At 40.7% G+C, this 24,404-nt stretch overlaps 1 protein-coding gene across 3 annotated transcripts in view; it reads left to right on the top strand.

The window, feature by feature from the left end:
- The window catches only part of ARHGAP6 (Rho GTPase activating protein 6), a 165,048-nt gene that overhangs the window by 48,566 nt on the left and 92,078 nt on the right, over nucleotides 1-24,404 (top strand). The window contains exons 1-2 of one of the 3 annotated variants that reach the window (XM_082609415.1): nucleotides 15,196-15,283; nucleotides 15,393-15,468. The exons of 1 other annotated variant lie outside the window; for it this stretch is intronic. The gene's annotated coding sequence lies outside the window, so the exon portion shown is untranslated. Of the gene's footprint in view, nucleotides 1-15,195; nucleotides 15,469-24,404 lie in introns of those variants that run through there. One more of the 3 variants, XM_082609414.1, reaches the window with a different exon arrangement.

Raw genomic sequence — 24,404 nt, 5'->3', positions numbered from 1 at the left:
CGGACCCCATAGCTCTAAGTGCCCTCCACCCCCGGTTGAGATTACCTCATTTCCCAGATAGAGATTCTAACCTGGAAATGAGAAGCACATATCTTACCAACAATTGGCCCATTCAAAATGCCCTCTCCTTGAGAGGCATTCGACTTGGGCACTATTTCCTAATCTTGAAGCTCTTGACACTTAGAGTGGGATCATTCTTTGTTCGAGGGGCTGTCCTGGGCACTGTAGGATGTTGAGCAGCATCCCTACCCTCTGTCCACTAGATGCCAGTAGCACTCCACCCCTCAGTTGTGACAACCAAAAATGTCTCCAAGTATTGACGCATGGCCCCTGGGAGGTAGAGTCACCCCCCAGTTGAGGACCACTGGGCTACTGCTTACAGAGGGCCCTGGCTCTAAATCAAATTATGCTCACATTCTGGCTCCACCACTCCTGTTGTGTGACCTTGGGCAGAGTACCCAAATTCTCTGTGCCTCAGTTGCCTCATCTGTAAAATAAAGATGTTAGTAGTAATACTTACCTTAATCCGTCGTTCTAAAGATTAAATGAGGTTCTTCACGTGAAGCACGTAGCACGGTCTTTGGTACAAAATAAGTATTCCAAGTAGTTAGCTTTATTAGTTGTAATCTTTATTATTATTACTATCCTTATTATTTAAAAACCGAGGTGGTGGAAAAAAGTATCTAGTTTCTGAAAAAGGATGTGGATAATATATATCTGAAAGACATCAAAGGACAGTGTTCTTGGAACAGGCAGTGGGAAATGTGGAGAAACCATTATTTAAATGCTACGAAGGAAAACAGCAGCATTTGGTTGTACCTCTGTTCCTTCTCAAATTAGCATTTATGGAAACCAGAATTTGTGGAAAATGGACTTTGGCAGCAGAATTGGGCGTTTTTAGGAACGTGCTCAATCACCGTGGGAAAGTATATATTTCATCGTGTTCTTCTTGTTAATATGAAATTAGTAAATTTTCAGTAGTTTGGTAAACACTTTTATTTTAAACAATAAAATAAGTTCAGTGCTAAAATAGCCATATTGTTTTTGATATTATTGGGTGGAGAATTTTATGTTGTGAGTTTTGTTGTGGCGATTCTCTCCTCATACATCTTCTCCCACCAGAGGTCTAACTTAGATAAACCTGGGTGCCGGGAAATGTTGTCTTCTTGTCAGTGGGACAGAGTGGCATTCTGGACAGGGTTCTAGATGAGAAGTGTGAGGCCAGGGCTGTGTCTTTGTGTTGCCAAAGTGCCATCTTGGCAAGTCACTTCTTCCCTTTGGGTCTCAGGTTCTCTACTGAGCAGGTAGGATCAGTTCAGCGTTTCCCAACTATGTTCTGAGGAATCTGAGGGGTGTGAAGATATGTTCTGAAAAGAAAAAAAGAAAAGGAGGTGAGATTATAGCAAATGTATTTAGAAGATACTCTGAGTTACAGTGTTCCCTCTGCAGGACTTCTCAAGTTTTCCTTAGTTATAGTTATTGTGATTCTTTAAGATGGGGCTCACATGAACAACTTTCTCAGACTTACTTGATCATGGAACAGTTTGGGAAATCCTGCATTAAATAGTTTATGAGTCCCTTGTAGGCATAGAAATTTTGATTCCCTCTGTGTTCATTTTCTATTGCTGCTGTGTCAAATTACCACAAACTCAATGGCTTAAAACAGTACACACATTATCTTACAGCTCTGTAGGTTAGAAACCTGACACAGGTCTCACTGGACCAAAATCAAAGTGTCAGCAGGGCTGAATTCCTTCTGGGGGCTCTAGGGAAGAATCCATTTCTTTACCTTTTCTAGCTTTTAGGAGCCACCCACATTCCTAGGCTCAGGGCACCCTATCTCCAACTTCAAAGCCAGAAATATTGTGTCTCTCTGACCAATTTTCCATAGACATTTTTGCCTCTCTGAACTTTGCTGAAAAAGGTGCTCCTATTTCAAAGGCCCATATATTTATATTGGGCCCACATGGGTAATCCAAGGAACTCTCCACATCTCAAAGTCATTAATTTAATTACATCTGCAAAGTCCCTTTTGCCATGTAAGGCAACATACAGTTGAACCTTGAACAATACAAGGGGGGGTGTCGTTAGGGGCACCAACACCCCCCCCCCAAACCGCACAGTTGAAATTCAGCATGTAACTTACAGTGGCCCTCAGTAAACAGTGTTCCTCCGCATATACGCTTCCATATCCGCAAACTCAACCAACCGCAGAACGTGTAGTACTGTAGTATTTACTACTGGGGGGCAAAACTGCACATAAGTGGACCCACACAGTTCAAACCCATGTTGTTCAAGGGTCAACTGTACTTCCAGTTTTCAGGGATTAGGGTGTGAACGTCTTTGGGGGTGCCATTACTCTGCCAACCACATTATCTGTCTCAGTGGCTTCTCCATTTTTCTTTTCTTTTTTCTTTTCTTTTTGGCTGTGTTGGATCTTCATTGCTGTGCGCGGACTTTCTCTAGTTGCAGCAAGTGGGAGCTACTCTTCGTTGCAGTGCACGGGCTTCTCATTGCGGTGGCTTCTCTTGTTGCAGAGCACGGGCTCTAGGCATGCGGAATTCAGTAGTTGTGGCACGTGGGCTCAGTAGTTGTGGCTTGAGGGCTCTAGAGCGCAGGCTCAGTAGTTGTGGCACACGGGCTTAGTTGCTCCGCGGCATGTGGGATCTTCCCGGGCCAGGGATTGAACCCGTGTCCCCTGCATTGGCAGGCAGATTCTTAACCACTGCGCCACCAGGGAAGCCCTTCTCCATTTTTCGACAGTGGAGACTGTGAGGGACTATTCTGTAGAGCCAGAAAGAAGCTAGGGTGATGATCTTTCTTGTTTATTTGCTTCTTACCCTATTAAGCATTGCAGTATGGAATGACTATCTTGCAGGAGGTATTAAGCTCTTCTGGCTTTTCCTCACCTGAAGAGCAATAAAATCAAAGAACACAAGAGTAATTAAAACAAGGCTACTGAACTGTTCTGTGCAGCATTTTGTTTTTAGCTTCTCTCCTTATATAGACAAGAATATCTCCTTGAAAGGAACTGGGATCTGAACTGTACTTTATTTTAACATGTAAAATTGCCAGGCTAGATATCAACACTTAGTCATTGGAATTAAAATATGAACATAAAGGGATTAAGAGAGTTTACTTGCTCTTTTTGGTAGAGCCATTACCTGGCTCAGTTTCTTAAAAAAATGAACCCTCCAAATGTTTAAATTTTTCTAAGCCACTCTTGATCATAAGCTTGTGAAGAGAAAAGAACCTGAAGAATTGTATTCTTTCTCACTGCTTGGTAAAAGCTCCAAAAGCCAATCTATATGAAGTGGAAGCATTGTATGGGTTTGGTTGTACTTGATATTTTATCTCACATGAAAGGAATGAAGTGGAAAATGAGTTTTGCACTGAAATTATTTTAAAATCTTGGTGTTCAAACTCACATTACTTAAGTTTTTGTTGTTGGCTTTGTTTGGCTGTTTGTAGAGTTATCGTATGATCCAGCCATTCCACTCCTAGGCATATACTCAAGAGAATTGAAAACATGTTCACATGAAAATTTGTACATGAAAATTCACAGCAGCTTTATTCAGAATGGCCAAAAAGTGGAAACAACCCAAATATCCATCAACTGATGAATGGATAAACAAAAGTTGGTATAGCCATACAGTGAATGTTATTCAGCCATAAGAAGGAATGAAGTACTAATGCATGCTACAATATTGATGAACCCTGAAAACATGCTAAGAGAAAGAAACCAGAAACAAAAGGCCACATTTTATATAATTCCACTTATATTAAAAGTCAAAGATAGGCAAATCTATAGAGACATAGAGTAGATTAGTGGTGGTCAAGGCCGGGGGTGAGAGGGGAATGGAGAGTGATTGCTAGTAGAGTTTCTTCTGGGGGTGATTAAAATATTCTGGAATTAGATAATGGTAATGGTTGCATATATCTGCATATATCTAAAAAACACTGAATCATATACTATAAAATGGTAAATTCTATGGTATGTAAATATTATCTTTAAAAAATTGCATCAGGACTTTGGGTATCTGGTCTGACATGTAAGAAGCTTGGAAGACACCACTCCACCTAACAAGTACAAGTCTGAACAAACTGAAAAAACTCTGCTTAGATCCATTAGAGAAGGGAGGTTACAGCGCATACTGATGCCTCCAAAAATTGGAGAGACCAACAGGTGAATACAGAGAATCACAACTTACTGGAGCAGCAGTCTCCAAGGGAACCAGTGCTGGGGTAGGGAAACCTGAACTGTAATTGATGAATTGCTAGAGAGTCAGCGTGGACCACTCTGCGAGTTAAAATCCCCAGGGAAACCCAGTCATCAGGAGGCCTCCACACTTTTGCAAGTTTTACCTCTTGGATCTCTACCAGGTTCACAGATGTTGTGATCATCTATGCAGAAAATCTAAAATAATCGAAAAGGGCTTCCTTGGTGGTGCAGTGGTTAAGAATCTGCCTGCCAATGCAGGGGACACGGGTTTGAGCCCTGGTCCGGGAAGATCCCACATGCCGCGAAGCAACTAAGCCTGTGCACCATAACTACTGAGCCTGCGCTCTAGAGCCTGCAAGCCACAACTACTGAGCCCACGTGCCACAACTACTGAAGCCCGCATGCATAGAGCCCGTGCTCCACAACAACAGAAGCCACCGCAATGAGAAGGCCACACACCACAACAAAGAGTAGCCCCCACTCACCACAACTAGAGAAAGCCCACAGAAGACCCAATGCAGCCAAATGAATAAATAAAATTAAAAATAAATAAATAAACAAAATAATCGACAAAAACCCTGGAACTAATAAGCAATTATAGCAAGGTTGTAGGACACAAGGTTAATATACAAAATCACTTTCCTATATACCAACAATACACAAGTAGAATTTGAAATTAATAGCACAATACCATTTGTATTAGCACCCCCCAAAAGGAAATACTTAGGTATAAATGTAACCAAATTTGTATACCATCTATGTGAGGGAAACTACAAAACTTTGATAAATAAAATCAAGGAAGAACTAAATAAATGGAGAGATAGCACATGTTCATGGATAGGAAGACTCACTATTGTGAAGATGTCAGTTCTTCTCAACTTGATCTACAGATTCAGGGGAATCCCAATCAAAATCCCAGCAAGTTATTTTGTGGATATTGTCAAACTAATTCTAAGGTTTCTGTGAGAAGGCAAAAGACCCAGAATAGCCAACACAATATTGAAAGAGAAGAACAAAGTTGGAGGACTAACACTACCTGACTTCATGACTTAGTATAAAATGGCAGTCATCAAGAGAGTGTGGTATTGGCAAGATAATAGGCAAATAGATCAATGGAACAGAATAGAGAGCCCAGAAATAGACCCACATAAATACAGGCAACTGATCTTTGCCACAAGAGCAAAGGCCATACAATGGAGCAAAGAGAGTCTCTTCAACAAATGGTGCTGGAACAAGTGGACATCCACAAACAAAAATTTGACTCTAGACATAGACCTTACACTCTTCACAAAAATTAACTCAAGGTGGATCACAGACCTAAATGTAAAATACAAAACTATAAAACTCCTAGAAGGTTAACACAGGAGAAAACCCATATGACCTTGGGTATGGTGATATAACACCAGAGGCATGATCCATGAAATAAATAACTGATAAGCTGGACTTCATTAAAATTAAAAACTCTGTTCAGTGAAAGACAATGTCAAGAGAATGAGAAAACAAATCACAGACTGGGAGAAAATATTTGCAAAAGACACATCTGATAAAAGATTGATGTCTAAAATATACAAAGATCTCTTAAGAGTCAACAATAAGAAAACAAACAACCCTATTAAAAAATAGCCAAAGACCGTAACAGACACTCTACGAAGGAAGATATACAGATGGCATATAAGCACGTGAAAAGGTGCTCCACATGATATGTGACCAGGGAAATAGAAGTTAAAACAACAAAGAGATACCACTACACACCTACTGTAGTAGCCCAAATCCAGAATACTGACAACACCAAGTGCTGATGAGGATGTGGAGCAACAAGAACTCTCGTACATTGTTGGCGAGGACAGCTTGGCAGTTTCTACAAAACTAAGTATACTCTTACTATACAATTCAGCAATCACCTTCCTTGGTATTTACCCAAAGGAGCTGAAAACTTATAGCCACACAAAAACCTGCACATGGATGTTTATTCATAATTGCCAAAGCTTGGAAGCAACCAAGATGTCCTTCAGTCGTTGAATGGATAAATAAACAGTGGTGCATCCAGATAACAGACTATTAGCACTAAAAGAAATGCACTATCAAGCTGTGAAAACACATGAAGGAAACTTCAATGCATAATAAAAGAAGCCAATCTGGAAAGACTATGTACTGCATGATTCCAACTAGATGACATTCTGGAAAAGGCAAAACTATGGAGACAGTGAAAAGATCAGTGGTTGCCAGGGGCTGGGGGAAGAGAGACACGAATAGGTAGAGCACAGAGGATTTTTAGGGCAGTGAGACTACTCTGTACGATACTACAATTGTGAATACATGTCATTACACATTTGTTCAGACCAGTAGAACATACAACGTCAAGTGTAAATCCTAATGTAAACGATGGGCTTAGGATGGTTATCATATGTCAGTGTAGGTTTATCCATTGTAACAAATGTGCCACTCTGGTGGGGATGTTGGTAATGGGAGAGGCTATACATGAGTAGGGGCAGGAGGTATATGGGAGATCTCTGAACCTTCTGCTCAAGTTTTTTAGGAAACTGAAACTGCTCTAAGAAATCAAGTCTATTAAAAATGCACCCATAGGCTTCCCTGGTGGCGCAGTGGTTGAGAGTCTGCCTGCCAGTGCGGGGGACACGGGTTCGAGCCCTGGTCTGGGAGGATCCCACATGCCGCGGAGCGGCTGGGCCCATGAGCCACAGCTACTGAGCCTGCGCGTCTGGAGCCTGTGCTCCGCAACAAGAGAGGCCGCGATGGTGAGAGGCCCGCGCACCACGATGAAAAGTGGCCCCCGCTTGCCACAACTAGAGAAAGCCCTCGCACAGAAACGAAGACCCAACACAGCCAAAAATAATAAATAAATAAATAAATAAAAATGCACCCATTAGTTATAACTCTCCAAGCCTGAGTAATTTACTATAATTTACTTTTTTAAACTTAATTTTCTGTATGTTTCATTGCTCAAAGGAAGCATTATTTTCCTTATATCAAAGCAAAACTATTTAGCCAGGTCTGTGAAACACTTTTTAATTTATCATTTTAAGCATAGTATATTGAAGAGAAAACATTTCTGGGGGAAAAATGTCTGAAAAATGGCAACTAAAACATCAGCTCTGTGCCAGTAAGTGAAGATGGTTTGTTTATGTCATACCTGGCATTTTATGTCATCCTGCAAATTAGCTTCTCTCTGTTCAGTTGCCCCTTTTACACGTTTTGACACTTAATAGTAGAAGCCAGGAAGCAAGATTTTTTTTCATTTTTACTGGAAGTGATTTTAGCTACTTCGGAACAAATGTCCTAAATATAAATATTACCAGCTGGTCTTGTTGTTTCCACGCTAATGGACACAAATGGTTTTCAGTATAAACTCAGAGGTGTACTTTCCCAAAAGCTTTCTTTCAACCAACAAATATGCAAAAGCACAAGTGCTATTTCCTCTACGTACAATCTAGCGAGAGTGAAATGGCGCAAATGTAAAGAATCAAATAGATTTCCAATGTTATTAAATAAGTCAAGAAACTAGCTGAAAGGTGACGGGTGGGGTGGTGAGTGTGACGGTAACAGAGGAGGGAGGGGTCCTATGAAGCTAGAGTTTTCTGGGAAAATATCTGACATCTAAACAGTCCCAATCCTCCTCTTCCCTCCATAGTGAGACATCACAAGTTATTCCCTCCATGTCTAAAGTGTCTAGGTCATTTGGCGCCTCAAAAGAAACATAAAGGAAAAATATGCTATTGAGCAATCTCTATAGACTCATCTGCTCATACATATGTACATGTCGCAATGGTAGCCGTAAAAAGATGTGGTTCCTTTGAAACTCTGTTGTTTCCTGTGCTACATGTCTGGTGATTTGTTTTCGGTGGGTCCAGGACAGGATCAACAGACCTTTTCTGTGAAGAGCCAGGTCGTAAATATTATAGGCGTTAGGAGTCATACGTCTCTAGTGCAACCACTCAACTCTGCCATTGTATCAGGACACAGCCCTAGACAAGGTGGAAATGAATGGGCCTTGGCTGGGCTCTAGTTTACAGAAACAAGCAGGGGCTGGATATGGCCAGGGCTGTAGTCTGTGCACCTGTGCTCTAGATCAACAGTTGCCACCTCAAGGTCAAGTCATGCCTCAATCGATGTTAGAAGTAATTTCTTATTGATAATGGATAATTTAGAGACTTCAGAATTTTATTTTGTAAGAGAACTAAATGAGAGAGGATTTGAGATGAGCCTAGAGACACCTTACACAGTCGTTCTGATGTACTCTTTGAGTCATACCCTGCCATACCTTGAGAGAAAGGCTTGGTACTCATAGCGAGGTAAGGTTAAGACCCCACACTCTGGGGTTAAGGTCCATATGAGTTTGAATCCCAGCTCTGTCACTTACAATCTGTTTTCTTGGACAAGTTATCTCCTAGGGCTTAATTTCTTTCTTTATCTGTGAAATGGGTACATATTAAGATACCTTACCTCACAAAATTGTTTACTGATTAAAGCAGGGAGTACATAATTAGGGCTAGGAATAATGATGGGTACATATTTACATCCACAAGAAATGTTAGTTATTAGTCACCTATCTAAGTCCCCTGGAATGCTGAGTCTAACCATTTTTATGCATAAAGTGTTTATCTACGTTTATTAGCACACACTTCCTTGTCCCATTAATATTAACTGGTGGTATGGAAATCAATCAAAATGAAGACTCATTAGAATAAATAGGTTCAATATTTTTAAAAAATCACAGTATCATATTACTTTTCCTTGTAGCCATTTTCCAAATTGTCTTTATATTGCCACATTAATTAATCATTGTTTGGAACACGTTTTTATGAATTCCATGACTTCCTCGCCAAAGTTTTATCCTGCCATATGCTTTACTCACCACAAAATTGTGTGTATGTTTTGTGGGGGTGGGGGTGTGTGTGTCAAAATCTGGGTCTAGGAGAGTGTGTGTGTAGCACATGTCTCATTCATCATGCATATTACATGCATCGCTCCATCCTCCCCACAGGGCTATTTTTTTAAATTAAAGTATAGTTGCTGTACAATATTATATGTTACAGGTGTACAATATAGTGGTCCACAATTTTAAAGGTTATACTCCATTTATAGTTAATTATAAAATATTGGCTATATTCCTCGTGTTGTATAATACAGCCTTGTAGCTTATTTTATACCTAATAGTTTGTACCTCTTACTCCCCTACCCCTGTATTGCCCCTCCCCCATTCCCTCTCCCCACTGGTAACTGCTAGTTTGTTCTCTACATCTCCCACAGGACTCTTTATCTCCACTTTACAGAGCAGGTAACTGAGGCTTAGAATGGTTAGATACTCACATGGCTAGTTGTGGACTTAGGTGGAATTCAAAGCCAGGTGGTAGGGCCACAGAAACTGCCCTGCAACCACTGTGCTGTAACACCGCATCCCATTTGAAGGAAACAGCTGCAAATGAGCAGATGAGACCCACTTATCACACCATCCCAAAGACTGTGGTCACTTAACTGCGCTACGGTTAGAAATATTCCCCATCACATCCATGGCAGAAATCATAGAAAGTGGCATCTGGATCAAGCCTGTGCAAGTGAAAAACAGTTTCAAATTATGGGCGTACAAATTAGGGGATTTAATTCTTAATAGGTAGAATTATTAGATTTTATTTCTGCTGCTCCTGAAAGAGAAGGGGAAAGGATCAGAATCTACGCTTGGTGTCAGAGAAATCTGGCAGGGTCAGTAAATAGAGGAATAGATAGACAGTGCACCTTTCACGTGGGAGTATGGTGGGATGTGAGAAGGGAGGAATGGAGACAGGAGAGAGAGAGGCAAAGGTGCATGGCACATGCTTAGTGGAATTTGGAGAAAAGTAATGCCTTATGGAAAAAGTGCAAGGAATTTGCCACCCCTGATGATTTCCTTAATTCCAGGTCATTACAGTGGTTCTCATCCTGGACTGCATATTAGAATCCCCTGGAGAGCTTTGTAAAGCTGCCAATGCCTAAGCCCCAACCCTGAAGAGTCTTACTGGTTTGGTCTATATCTGCACTGTCCAGTACAATAGCCAGTAGCCACAGTGGCTGCTTACATTTAAATCAATGAAGATTAAATAAAATTAAAAATTCAGTGACTCTGTTTCGCTAGCCCCATCTCAAGTGCTCATTAGCATGGGTGGCTGGTGGCCAGCATATCAGACTGTACAAAAATTTCCATAATCGCAGAAAGGTCTATTGGACCTCGTTGTTCTGGAGGGGGTCACGGGCATGAGAATTTTTTAAAACCGCACCAAGTAATTCTTTTCTTTTTTTAATTGAGGTATGCACTGAGTAATTCTAATGCACAACCAGGATAGAGAACGGCTGGTCCTTGTAGACTTTGTTCTAAAATTTATCACCACCTGCATCTGAACTGATTTTGCTTTTGAAGCAACTATTCCAAGGATATTATTAAAACTAGACTTTTTTTCTGCAGTCAAGTAATGTAGAGGCATATACTTTTATTTAAAACAGCTTGCTTGCTCATTTGCTATAGGAGTAAAGATTTAGGTGAGTTAACTACCAACCTTCGATTGAAAATGTGTAAGTTGCCTTTTCCCACTTAGGTTGAAGTATTACAACAATTCATGCCGATTTTGAACTACCTGTTGAAGGAGTTTAATAAGATAAATTATCTTAAACTGAAGCTGAAAGTTTTATTGTCAACATCTCACATCTTGGGCAATAGATTAGAGGTGACTGATGTTTATGCATTTGGTGATACTCAAAATTAATTAGTTAAGGTAATAAGCGGATTAAGTCTAATGTAAGTTTGAGGAAGTTGTTTTCCTTTCCTATTAGAGAGGAACCTCAATGAGGGGAGACTTTTGCAAACTGTTAAGTGCAATTGATGAAACAAAACGTTGTCAAACGTAGCATTGAAATGAGAAAGTGGAAAGGAATTCACTTTGGTGTTTTGTGTTATTGTTGCCTATTTTGTTTTGCCTAAGAGTTTTCAGTACAGATTTTTCCGTCTTCTAAATATGATATTCATCTTTCCTTAAGGTTTGCTTTACTTCCTGCTTATTTGTAAATATCTAATTTGGGGTTGAGTTCTCCAATTTGGGGTAACATTTCTTCAGTATCCCTGTATCTTTTAGATAATCTTGTTCTAAAATCCATTTCTTATTTAATGAGCAGTGAATCTGCTCACATCTGAATAAATTACCTGCTCTTCAGAGAGTTTACCTGACATCTTACCCATAATGAGTGTCCTCTCATCTGAGTGTCCTTCTTGGGTGAAACCTGCAGTATCCATCCTTATAGTAGCTTTCCTGGCAATGTGGGTAGAAGGAGCAGCCTACACAAGAAGTGCCATCCTCTGCATCATATTGAAACCAGTGACGTCACACCCATATATCTCTATGAGAATCAGAAGAAAATGATCTTTTCTAGGTCTACCCTCCCCAACACATAAAATGAGATACGAACATCTCACTATACCCCTGAAGGTATTTCTCCAAGTATAATACTGGATCTGACTCTCTGGGCATCCAGATTTATTGGACAAACTGAGGGGCTCTCATAAAGAAAGCATCCCTGTAGGGCTTCCCTGGTGGCGCAGTGGTTGGGAGTCCGTCTGCCGATGCAGGGGACACGGGTTCGTGCCCCGGTCCGGGAGGATCCCACATGCCGCGGAGCGGCTGGGCCCGTGAGCCATGGCCGCTGAGCCTGCGCGTCCGGAGCCTGTGCTCCGCAATGGGAGAGGCCACGACAGTGAGAGGCCCGCGTACCGCAAAAAATAAAAAAATAAAAAAGCATCCCTGTAGACCTCTACGTTTACGTCCTCTTGCGCTCCCCTTCCCATCTGTTCTGCAACACGCTGCATCATTCATCTTTCCTAAAACACCCCTTTCATTGTGTCACACCTCTACCCAAAAACTTAGCATGCATATTCCTACTTGTAAAGGCTATGACACTTGGGAGGTTTCCTAAAGTGACTATTTCTCTTTCTTTCAAACAAACACCAGTGCCCTGACCCTTGCTCCCGGAGGTGATTGCCCATCAGCTTTCTGTTTGTTTCCTCCTGCTTCCCTGCCTCTATTTGTGCACATCTCTGTGCCTCTGCTCCGTAAAGGCTCTGGGGACTCAGCTGCCCTCCATGCATTTACCAGATTTCTCCCAGTTACAGAGAGGCCTTCCAATTCTTGTTGGGTGCTCTGTGTCCTACTTACTTTGCACACGTGTCTTCCAAGGGACTCATTGAAGAAAATGTCATTGGCATGCTGTGATACAGCCTAAGGGTTAAACCTATGGCATTTGGAAACAGTTTACAGTTACCTAATGCTTGGCTTTGATGGTAGATATTTAGATCTAAAGGATCTAAAAGTTACTTTCTCTGCAAGTGGGTTACAGTAGTAGCAGGAGGATACTAGAACTTAGACCAAAGTCAAGTGCTGGAGGCGGGGAGAGGACAGATAGCTATGGTTAGGGAAGCAAATGACAGCCGGGAAGAGAATACAGAATCGTCCTTCTGTGCTTTTACTTGTCACCTCACCTCTGAAAGTTCTGAACGATACAAAAGTAGAGCCTGATAATTAAACTAAAAGATCAGATTTTCACTGCAGTCTGTACAGTATCAGAAGGATTGAAATGTCCTTAACAATTTTTCACTTTTTTTATGTACAATCAGAAAAAATAGCAACACCTCAAGTGCCAATTCTATGGTACCGGTCAAAAGAGGGTAATTGGACCAACAAAAGTTTTATCAGTAATAACTGTGATCTAGATGAAATTTCACTCTGCCATTTTATCAGATTAAGTCATAATTCTGAAAGAGAAAAGCGTCACCTATTTCTAAATATTGACTATATATTATTTAAAACCTGGAGGATGTCATTAAACATATATTTATCCTCTTGTTCATAAAAGAGTTTCTACATGTTCTGCAAAATGACCTATAAAGAATAGTTTTTATTTTATCATCTGGTTGAGCAGCTACTCTCTTTCCACGTGAAAACGTAGAAAGTGAAGGAATGACCTGCCATGTCATTCAGTGGGGAGAAGTACACGAGAGGTCCCAGGGGTAGGACTCCAGATTCAAACCGTTTAGAACTGTGATCTGTGTGCACAAAAGAAGTTAAGGGAGGTGAGGTTGACTGCCATATCATGTACATCCCCAAATCTCACCATACAGTTTGTTACTCACTCATATTTTCATAGTGTCTACGATGGGTGGCACAGCTGTGTTCCAAACCAGGATTCAAGGACCCAGGCTGTTTTATCCTGTGGCTCCACTACCTTCAACACAAGAAGATGTTGATTTGCTTATTCACTGCCTCATAACAAACCACCCCAACCTTGGTGGCTTAAAACAACCACCGTTTTATTTGCCAACGGTTCTGCAATCTGACCTGGGCTCAGCTGGACACTTCTGCTGGCCTTGACAGTGGTCGCTTATAAGGCTTCACTCCACTGGGAAGTTGTCTGGGAGCTGAGACATTGGGACAGCTAAGCTCTTCTCACTCTCCATGTGGCCTCTCCACGTGGTCTGTCCAGTATAGTAGCCACAGTTATGACGCGGTGGTTCAAGGGTCCCAAGAATGGAAAAGCAGAAATTGTCAGGCCTTCTTAAGTCTTAGGTCCAGAATTACCTCACCATCGTTTCTGCCAGATTTGATTGGCTAAAGCAGATCACAGAGCCAGTCAGGAATGAAGAGCAGGGGACACTAGGGCATGAATATTGAGAGGTGTGGTCCATGCTTGGGAGTACCACATGTGGCTCTGAGAGGTGTTGTCTCCAGGTTTTTATCAATTTCATGTGAAATATTATATTAAATAACTTTAATTGAGGGTTTAAATTCCATAAATGAGTATCCAGATTACATGAACCATATTGATTATCTGCTGGAATGATGACTCTTTTCAGCATCTGAGTTGTGGGGATAGCGGAGGCGAAGGTATATGCCGTAACAGGAAAATTTTTACTCTGAATTTCTCTTTAAGTGTAATTGTTCTAGTAAAGAAAACCATCTGACGTATTTTATTGTTTGTAAATTCTTTCCTCTTACTAAATACCAGCAGCAACAGAAGCTATGTGTGGCTTACATCAAGAGATGATTCACCTCACAGAATCCTAGTAAAAAAAATGGACCGAGTCCCTAAATTTTGAGTCAGTAAGGTCTTCCATGAAATCATTTCTCAGTCTGTCAATTATAATCACAGTGGTTCTTTTGTTGGAATTCACTTGAGTCCACAAGAGGACTATAACTTCATATTGACTGGAAAACAAAGATGTCTTTTTGAGTTAGTTTTGGTTCAGCGCCATGTGGAACACATGGAGATCAAGGTAATTAGTGGTCAGGATATGTTTTAAATCTTTCCTTTTCTCTCCGCTCTTCATGACTATCTCCCCGCCACCTCCACCGGCAACCTGCACCCTCTTAAACATGGCCACGTGGTTACACCCACTCTGACCTCTATACCCTCTGTTCAGGAAATGAACAATTTCTCAAGGACTGTTGTTCCACAAAGAGCGTAAGATTCAGAGCATGGGCTGTACTTGAGAATAAAGGAGAATGAAACCGTTTTGTTTTTTAATGTTTTTTTCTAGTGTTAGAAAAAGGAAGAAGGCGGTGTTTTTAAAATGTAATTTTTAAGAATTGAGAATTTATCCTAAACAAAGAAAGCACCCTATGTGCCTTATCATGCTCTCAGGGGTTTTACCCAAGGCTTCCGTCCTTCTTTGGTTGATTCCTAATAAGGACAGTTTACACAGTTACAATCCAATTACCATGTGTAGATCCCTGTGGAAAAGGGGATTTTTTTTTGAAGAGGAATCCTTTGGAACTCCAGAATATCTCTTCAATATAGTCCTATGAAAATAAAAAGCAGGAAATCCAGTTTCAATTTCTCTGCCTTCTTTTTGTCCCTCCCCCTTAGCACTGCCTTTCTCACACACACACACACACTCACATGCTCACTCACTCAGCGGCACAGCCTGCCTCTGTTCTGAAGGGACAGGAACTTCTCAATGGTCCGATGAAAAGATTGCATTTTTTTGGCCCCAAGACTCATGGTAGCGGAGGTCTCTGGCAACAGAAGGTATCGTGGGAGTCACAGCTATGCCAGCTGGGCCATTTCTCAGACACTCGTTGCAATCTGCCATTTCAGGATGCAGTTTTCACCAAAAAAAATAATTTTTTTCAAGCAGACTCAAGTTCCTACTACAAGCTTAGTTCAGTGAAATTAGAGAGGACAGCAAAGACACAGCTGAATATAATTCATGGGTAAGCAATATAAATATCTATACTTCTATTTCTTTTCCAGATTACTGTGATAAAATGTTGTGATTGTTCCACCTTTGTCTTGTGATGTGGGAAGAAAAGTGGATTGATCAGTGTCTGAGATGTGTGACAGCTAAGTACTGTCTGTGCCAATAGAGATTTATGAGAACGTTATTTTTAGACTGAATGACAATGTTGGAGCAGCTTGAAATGAGCAACCTGGACCAGGAAGCAGCATGCCGTGATGAAACGGAACTGGGCTGATTTCTCCAAAGATTCAGTGCAGGCTGTTTTTCAGGTCTGAAAGGGTAAAGTGGCTTATCTTCCCCTCTAGACTTCTTGAACTTGGGGCAACATTTTAGTTGCCGTGGCTCTGATAAATATGGGCTTTGGAGAACAGCTCAGATATTAGATAAGGCTAATCATAAACCGAACGTGCTCTGCTTTAAAAAAGAGGAAAACCTTAAGCTTCTGGATTTTTAAATCATCTGGTTTACCCTATTATAAGGTTATGTCTCAGAATGAAAAGACTCGGTGGTGGGAAAAGGCAGAATGTGACCCTTACCACCCAGATCCCACTCTGCTACTGCAGAGTCACCTAACTTCTTTGGATTTTGCTTTGCTCCTTTGTAAAGGTAGGGGTTGGATTGACTTATCAGGAGAAGTGGTGAAATACCTATGATAGTTACTGTCTAGATTCTGGAACCTGCAGCCATGCTTCAAATTCTAATTCTGCCATTTACTAGGTGTGTGATCTTGACAAGTCACTTAAGATTTCCTCATCTGAAATATGGGGGTAATAATGGTAACATAGTCCTTAGAGTTGCTGCAAGAACTACATGAGTCAATATAAATAAAGGACCTAGAACAGTAGCTAGCAGAGTGGTTAGCAATTATCTCCAAGGTCTAGTCTGTCTCTGGAGGTCTGTCGTTCTCATTTCAGTGAACTAAGTTTAATTATAGAAAGACAAGCAAAACTATCAGCTGCTAGAGCTGTCATTGAGAAGTTTCTAATTCTTGTAAGTGTTTCCCTTTTCCACACTCTTGGGATCTGTGCAGGCTCTTTTACCTCTTCCCCATCCAAGAGTCAAGTGAAGCATAAAACTCAAAATTAAATTGGTGGCTGGTAGACAAGTCCACAATTCAACTAGGGATACACAGAAATGAAATTTGCCTTTTGTTCTGACGTTTTTGCCTTTGGGAGCTTTGAATATGTGGCTCTTTTCCCGTCTATGCCAACCACTGGAAAGGTTCTTTCCACTGGAAACAAGATGTGTGTGACGAGTGATGTCTGGGTTTTTTTGGTGTTGTTTTTTGTTTTTTGAGTGGTGGTAGCACAGCACTGGGTTTGACAATGTTCATTTCTACTTTGGTTTATCAATAATCCAGATAAATAGGCCATTTGCAGATAACCACTTTTATTTCTCCCTAGCTTTTACATACTTTACAACATCCCCAAGCCTTACTGTGTCATGTGATCTCTTTACAGGTTCTTTGGGGTGTTGCCCAGAGAAACAAAATCTTAGGAGAGGAGGAAAATGTTGATCCCAAAGACAAATCCTAATCATAGATGTGCCTTTACTTTTAGTCTAGTACAGGGGTCAGCAAACTTTTTCTATAGAGCCAGATAGTAAATATTTTCACCTTTACAGGCCAGACAGTCTCTGGTACAACCACTCAACTCCTCCACTGTAGCATGAAAGCAGTCATAGACAATACCTAAAGAAATGGTTGTGGCAATATGCCAATAAAACTTTATTTACAAAAACAATCAGTAGATGGGATTTGGCTCACAGGCAGTAGTTTACCAAGCCCTGGCTTGTCATCATCCCCATTTCATAGATTAGGAAAACAAAGCATGGGGAGAGAAAATAAGCTTGCTAAAAGCCACATGGCTGGAAAGTGGCAGAACTGGGATTCAAGCCCAGGAAGCCTAGCTTGCCAACCTTTGCTTTTAGCCACTGCCCCAAGCTGCCCCCGTGTCAACTCACCCCTGCCTGGGATGCTCATCTCCTGAAATCTGCCTGTCTCATTACCTCACCTCCATAAGAGTTTCTTCAAATATCACATTCACAGTAAGGTTGCCCTGGAAACCCTCCCAGCACTCCTGATTCCCCTCACACTCATCTACCTTCTCTTTTTCTCGAGGCCTTATCACCTTGTAACTTGCTGTGTAATTTACTCATTTATTATGTTTGTTTCTTATCAGTTTCCCCTACTGGCCTAGACACTCCTGGAGGGCAGGGCTCTTTGTTTTGTTCACCAATAAATCCACGGTATGTAGAATAGTGCCTGGCTTGTAGAAGGTGCCGATTAAATATTTGTTGAATGAGTGAGGTGCATTTTTCCATCATGTTACTCTAACATATTTTGGTACCCCTTATGTAGCAATCGATAGCAAATATACTAAGGCAAAAGGTTAAAATGGACTGCTATACCAACCAAACATTCAGACTTTTCTAAAATTTCTGCTTTTAAAAAAAAGGACCAGAATAGATAAATAAAACAAAAACTATATACAATATAGAAGTATTAAATTTTCCTAAAGATCTGTTGAGAAGAAGTGCTTGAAGAATCAAGAGAAGAATTAGCAAATGTTATTTTGTTGAGTTCATAAAGGAATAACCTCTTTTAAGAGTCCAAACAGGGGTGTGACAGTTATGCAGATACCCTCGGCTTTGCCCAGAAGCTTATGAGGAAAGGAGTTCCTTGTCATTGGAGATGTGTTTATTTTGGAATTACAAAGAACTAGGCAGCCCTTTTCAGACATGTTGGTTGTGAGCCTGGTATTTAAACTTATGCCATGCTTCAGCAATTATTAATTATTAATAAATGACAGCTGGCCACAGTAGAAAACAAAAGAAATTCAGCCCCTGGCATGGTTTATCTAAATGGCATGCCATTTTTCAGACCTTAACTTACTGATCTGGTCTTTGCTTCTGCTTCTCACCTATATGGAACCACAATCCAGCTGGATGGCTTGTAAACACGTAGAACAGGCATCTTACGCATAGTGGAACCATTTATTCATGAATTCAACACACATTTCTTAAGAGTTTTTGGTGTCACTAAAACTGCCAGGTTTAAAAAGGGGACGCAAATTTAGAGGAATGATGATTAAAATTAATTATAACTTTACCACATATTCAGGGCTTGCTGGGAGCTAATAAGCACTCTGCAAGAAATTCACTTGCATTGTCTCATACCATCACTACAAACCTGGGAGTTAAGTCTTTTTCTTTGCTCCATCTTATTGGTGAGAAAACTGAGGCTTGGAGATAATCTGAATCTTGCCAAAGAGCTCATAGCTATTTGAATCCAAGTCTTTACTACCATACCAGTGGGCCTCAATCTTTATTGTGCAAAGATAAGAATCACCCGAGGATTCCGGTTTATGATGAACGTACTTGGGCCCCGTTCCTTGTGACCCTAGTTCCCTAAATCTGCCTTAGAGCCCAGAAACCTGCACGTTTACAACGATTGTCTGCAGGCCATATTGTGAGCAGCCTTGCATCACTTCTTGTTGGCTCACTGGACCTTGGGAAGTTTATAGTGGTATGAGGTTAAAGAGATGCTGCAATTAGAGATTAGTTTCAAGGACATAATAAAACAATGTGGTGTAGACCAAAACCAAAAGTATTTCAATCAAGTTTATTTCATGGGAAAAATCAAGTCTGTTTGTAAAGATGTAATTTAGCTCAAAAGAATGACCTTTCTGAATAAATCACAGATATTAGATGGTTGGCTTTTCAGTTTGCCTTTTGCTTCTTTTTTTTTTTTCTAAATGTGGAGACATATACTTCTGGTGGGAAGGAAATCTCTTTAGTTAATGCTTTCGGTGAGTTGTTCTCCAGTTAATCAAGATTCTATTGTATTGAGGCTCTTTTTGTGTGCCTCTTTTAAATTGGTTTGTGTTGTTTGTGCTTCTTAATGCTAGTTCTAAATAATTTCTATGATTCTGCTTATTTATTTCCATAATATACAGAATAATACATGTATAATATACATAATCATGCATAGCACGCATAAGAGTATATAGTGCATGGTGCATGCCTTTGATGATAAACAAAACTCATATGAGTGTTAATGTCTTCTGACACCATCATTTTGAGGAGATTGTGTGTAATTTGGGCCTAACAGCAGACCCAACTTACGCTATGCCAGGTTTTCTCGATCTCTGCATTGTGGACATTTGGAGGCAGGTAGTTCTTTATTGCAGGCACAGGGGGCTGTCCTATGTATTGTAGGATGTTGAGCAGATCCCTGATGTCTACTCACTAGTTGCCAGTAGGAAACCCCACCCTAGAGTCATGATAGCCAAAAATGTTTCCAGACATTGCCAATGTCCCCTGAGAGGGCAAAATCACCCCCAAGAACCACTGTGCTATATCCTTTTGTATCATATTGTTACCTTTTATTAATGCTGTCCCATAGTACCCGAAAATAAAAAGGATATTTTTATAACTCTCAAGGGCTTTTGTCTATCCAGAAACATTGGGCCACTTTCAACCTCACATTTATAAAATTGAAACAAATTAGAAATCATCCACTTTCAATCTAAAAAAAAAAAAGTCCTATGACAACCACTCAAAAACTGGATCCAGAGAGCCTTAAAATGAGTCATCCATTTATGAGATAAACAGTCAGCAAAGAAAAATGCTGGACTGGAATGTGCATTTGAGAATTGAGGAACAGCCAGAAACACATCCTAGGCTGCGCTGGTGGGCTTTGGCGCGCTTCTGGGTGCTTGTTTATTACTTCGTGGCCCATGTGGGTCACAGGGCAACATTGACCTTTGTGTTTGTGTCTTCCTGCTCATAAGAGATCTGATATATGAGTGTGATAGATTCATTATTCCTCAGGTCCGATATTTTTACGCATATTTTCTGCCCTCATATACTGGCATTTTGGGGCTCATCAGCAGGCTCTGTTTCAAAACACTGTTTCTTAGCAGTTTATTCAAATCCAGAAGACATTTTCCCTCATAGATACGATATTACCTGAGTTGGTTAGTTTCCAATTTCTTATTGAACTCATGATGTACGTGATTCACGTAGTCCCTAGACTGACAAATATTTATTGCTTGTGAATTATTTATTCTTCAGTGATAATTAATTGCCAGGTACTATCTTGGATACTGGGGACACCCAGGTCAGTAAACCAGACAAGGTTCTTGCCCTCATGAATCTAGCTGATGTATGTAGCTCATGATGCAGAGTGCTAGGGACTGGGTCTCTGCCACATGGTAGTAGATGCTAAATAAATATGTGTAGGGTCCTAAATGATCCCAATCTCTTTATATCAAGGGTTGGCAAACTGCAGCCAGTGGGCCAAATCCAGCCTGCTGCCTGTTTTTGTATGACCTACGTGCCTAGAATGGTTATTACATTCTTAAATGGTTGAAAAAAAAGAATAATATTTTGTGACTTGAAAATTAGATGAGATTAGAATTTTAGTGTCTGTGAGTAAAATTTTATTGGAGCTTTTGTTTACATGTGGTTTATGGCTGCCTCTGTGCTACATTGGCAGAACTGGGTAGCTGTGACAAAGACTATGTGAACCACAAGCCTGAAATATTTACTATGTATAACTTTCTAAAATTCTATTTAGTGGGGAAAGTGCTTTCAAAATTCCAATCTTGGAACCTCTCCAGTTCAAACCATTGGTGGTGGTACCTGTAGTATGAAGCAGCAGTGTAGCACCAGGAAAGAGGGAGATAAAACTCTGATGGGAGGTCAAGACCTACTTTCTTAAGTGTCTGGGTGCTTATCCTCATCTGAACTCAGTCCCCTTGACCTTCCCCAACCTTCTCTTCTAATGCTGTCTCCTACTGCTTCTCTGTTACATTTCCTATTGCTGATGTAACAAATTACCATAAACTTAAAACATCAGAAATTTAATGTGTTACAGTTCTGGAGGTCAGTCTCACTCAGCTAAAATCAAAGGCTGCATTCCTCTGGAGGCTCTGGGGGAGAATGTGTGCCTTGCCTTTTCCAGCTTTTGGAAGCTGCCTGCATTTCTTGGCTTATGGCTCCTCCCTCCGTCTTTAAAGCTGTCAGCCTAGTATCCTCAAATCAATCTCTCTCTCTCTCTCTCTCTCTCTACACACACACACACACACACACACACACACACACACACACACACACAGCCACCTCTGCCTCTCTCTGGTAAGGACTCTTACAATTAGGTTGGACTCGTCTGGATAATCCAGAATAACCTCCCTATCTCAGGATCCTTTAACTTAATCCCATCTGCAAAGTCCCTTTTGCCAGGTAAGGTAACCTATTCACAGGTTCTAGGAATTAAGACGTGGCCATCTTATTGTTCCGTCTACCACACCTTCTATCCAGTATCTCCACACTATACTTCTCTCTACCTCTGCAGAACAACATGCAGGCTGAAGGGCATCTCTCAAGCCTTGTATCCGCCAGCCTGGATATTGTAGTGGCTAAGAGGATAGGCTTTAGACTCTGAGTGTCTGCTTCAAGTCATTTGTTGTTGTTGTTCAATAAAAGAAAGCAGATCATGCTTACTCCTGAGTGTCATAAAGCTCACATTTTGTTTCAAAAAGTAACATCTTGTGGTAAAATTGCATCTTTCTTTGGTGGTGAACTTCTTGAATTTTCTAGGAACGGCAGACTTACTACAACCCAACCTGAATCTGATCAACCCTTGAGTGCAGTGGTTCTCAATCCTGGCTGCATGGGTCAGTCAATCAGGAAACCAAAAAAAAAAAAAAACGGGTGCTCAACTGCAGAGCAGACCCCTGCCTCAAAACCTTTGCGAGGTCATTAGTCTAATCTCTTTCTTTGCTCATATTTGACAATTTTCGTAATATAAAGGCAAACATATTTTACGCACAGAAACACTGTGACCCCTAGGAATTCTAGAAAGAGGCAACTGAGGAGATGTGGAAACCTCATGGATTTGCTCGGTGACTCCTCGCAAGTCTGGTCTGTGTGGTTCCCACGGGTGCCGCATCTGGGGACTCCGTCCTCAGCTGTGGCAACCTGAAGGGAGAGGTGAGAAGGCGGGAGAGAAACAGGCTGATTTTAGATTTTAGACTTCTAGGTACTTCATTGCGAATACTCTGATTTGAACCTTGGGATAATTTGGATAAATCTTGGGTGAATGTTTTGAGAAAGGGCTCTTTAAACAAATTAATTTTAAAAGATGATGTGGACTGAAATTAGGAATGTGGATGCATTCGACCAAGTAACTTATTGGGAGCCAACACTAAATTATCACGCCTTAAAAAGCAATACAACTGTAGTTTTAAGACATGTTTGCAGAGTTTCCCAGACATTGTGTTGTGATATTTCCTTGACTGTATGTACGCTTGGCTCTGAAATTAGGCCTCTTGATTCTCAAAATGTCTATATTGCATTAAGGATAAAAATAAAAATGAAGAACACTGTTCTATGTCATTTAGGGCAGTCACTGATACCTCCTGACTTTATCCCAAGATACTCTGAAGGAATATGGTTTTAACCTGTCAGTTCATTGTGTTGATTTTATAATTTCCCAAAAATGGACCTCACATATTTCCAACTTTAAAAAACATGTTGAAATCGCATGTGCTTAATCTGAAAAAAAATCATTAAAATTCACAAGGGTAGAAATATAGATTGGGAGCGGTGAGAAAATTGGGACATAGGGGAAGATGCAGATTATCTGATGTATTCATGACTGCTGATTGGCAGGTGGCAAAAGACAGTGAGATGGTGGAGGGTGGAGGGTGATGAACTGGAGTGGCCCACACAGACTTTTCCAGGTTTGTATGAACACTTCAGGCTTCAGTTATTCAAGTTTGTGGTATAAAATGGATTATGAAGCAACTTGGTCCATTACCCATAATCAAAAATGTAACTGATATTTTTTAAGATGCCACACATTTGATAATAGGTAGCTTTGGATATATCTTTGAAGTCCCTATGTGTTAATTATTTGATGACCTTCTCTCCCAAGAAAATTGTTTTTTCAGCCATGTGCTAAGGATGGGTTTAAGAACCAATTGGCTCTGGGGACAGTATTACCTCCTTTGTGAAATGACTCTTCCAAAGCCTGATCAATGCAGCTGCCCTGCTTTCAAGAAAGCGCCACACTCTTTTCTCTTTCTGGGATTTGGCTGTAGCCTTCTCCTGAGCCATCAGCTGCTATAAGAACTAAAGTCTTAGGAGACAACAACTCCATAAATTCAAGTCATTACAAATAGACCAAGCCTTTTCTCTCTTTTGGCTGATAATTCCAAATTTCCCAAAGAATTTAAAAAGTCTACGAAGTTAAGAGTCGTGGGCTATGATGTATAACAGAATCAGAGAAATTTAAAGCATCACACTTCACTTTTTTATTATGCTAAGTGTAGTCGTTTGTCAACAGTTTCCAGAACTATGTATTACTTGATTGCGTTGGGAGAAGAAAATGAAGGCTCAGGAAAGATGTATACTGGCCTGATTCTATTTTGCCAGATTTGGTAATGTGTTTTATTTATTTCTTTCTTAGAGATAAAATATCACTTTCAAAATGTCAAATTTGAACATCTTTCTTCTCCCTTCTGCCCTTCCTCATCTTGGTGATTTAGTGTACCATCCTCCCAGTTGCTCAAGCCTGAAATGTTTAAGTCATCCTAGATTACTCCTTTCCCTACCCTCCACTACATACAGTTTGTCCCCAAGCATCTCTGTGGTTCTAAGTATCTCCCTATCTGTTCAAATTTGAATCAGCATCATACCTAGCCCAGTGTCTCTTCTGATCTCTGCATCTTTGGCTTGCGCCCTCCCTCAATTCCCTTAGAAATGTGTTTCCAGTCATCTTTCCCATATGCAAATCTGATCATGTTCCTCTTACTCAAGGTTCCTTAATGACTAGCCATCACCTGCTGAATAAAATCCAATCTACTTTGCAAAGCCTGCTGAGAAAGCCCTCCAGGATATGGC

Source organism: Mesoplodon mirus (assembly GCF_964341445.2).
Source record: "Mesoplodon mirus genome assembly, chromosome: X".
In the NCBI taxonomy this organism is placed as follows: domain Eukaryota; kingdom Metazoa; phylum Chordata; class Mammalia; order Artiodactyla; family Ziphiidae; genus Mesoplodon; species Mesoplodon mirus.
This window is presented reverse-complemented; position numbering and strand designations above follow the sequence as displayed.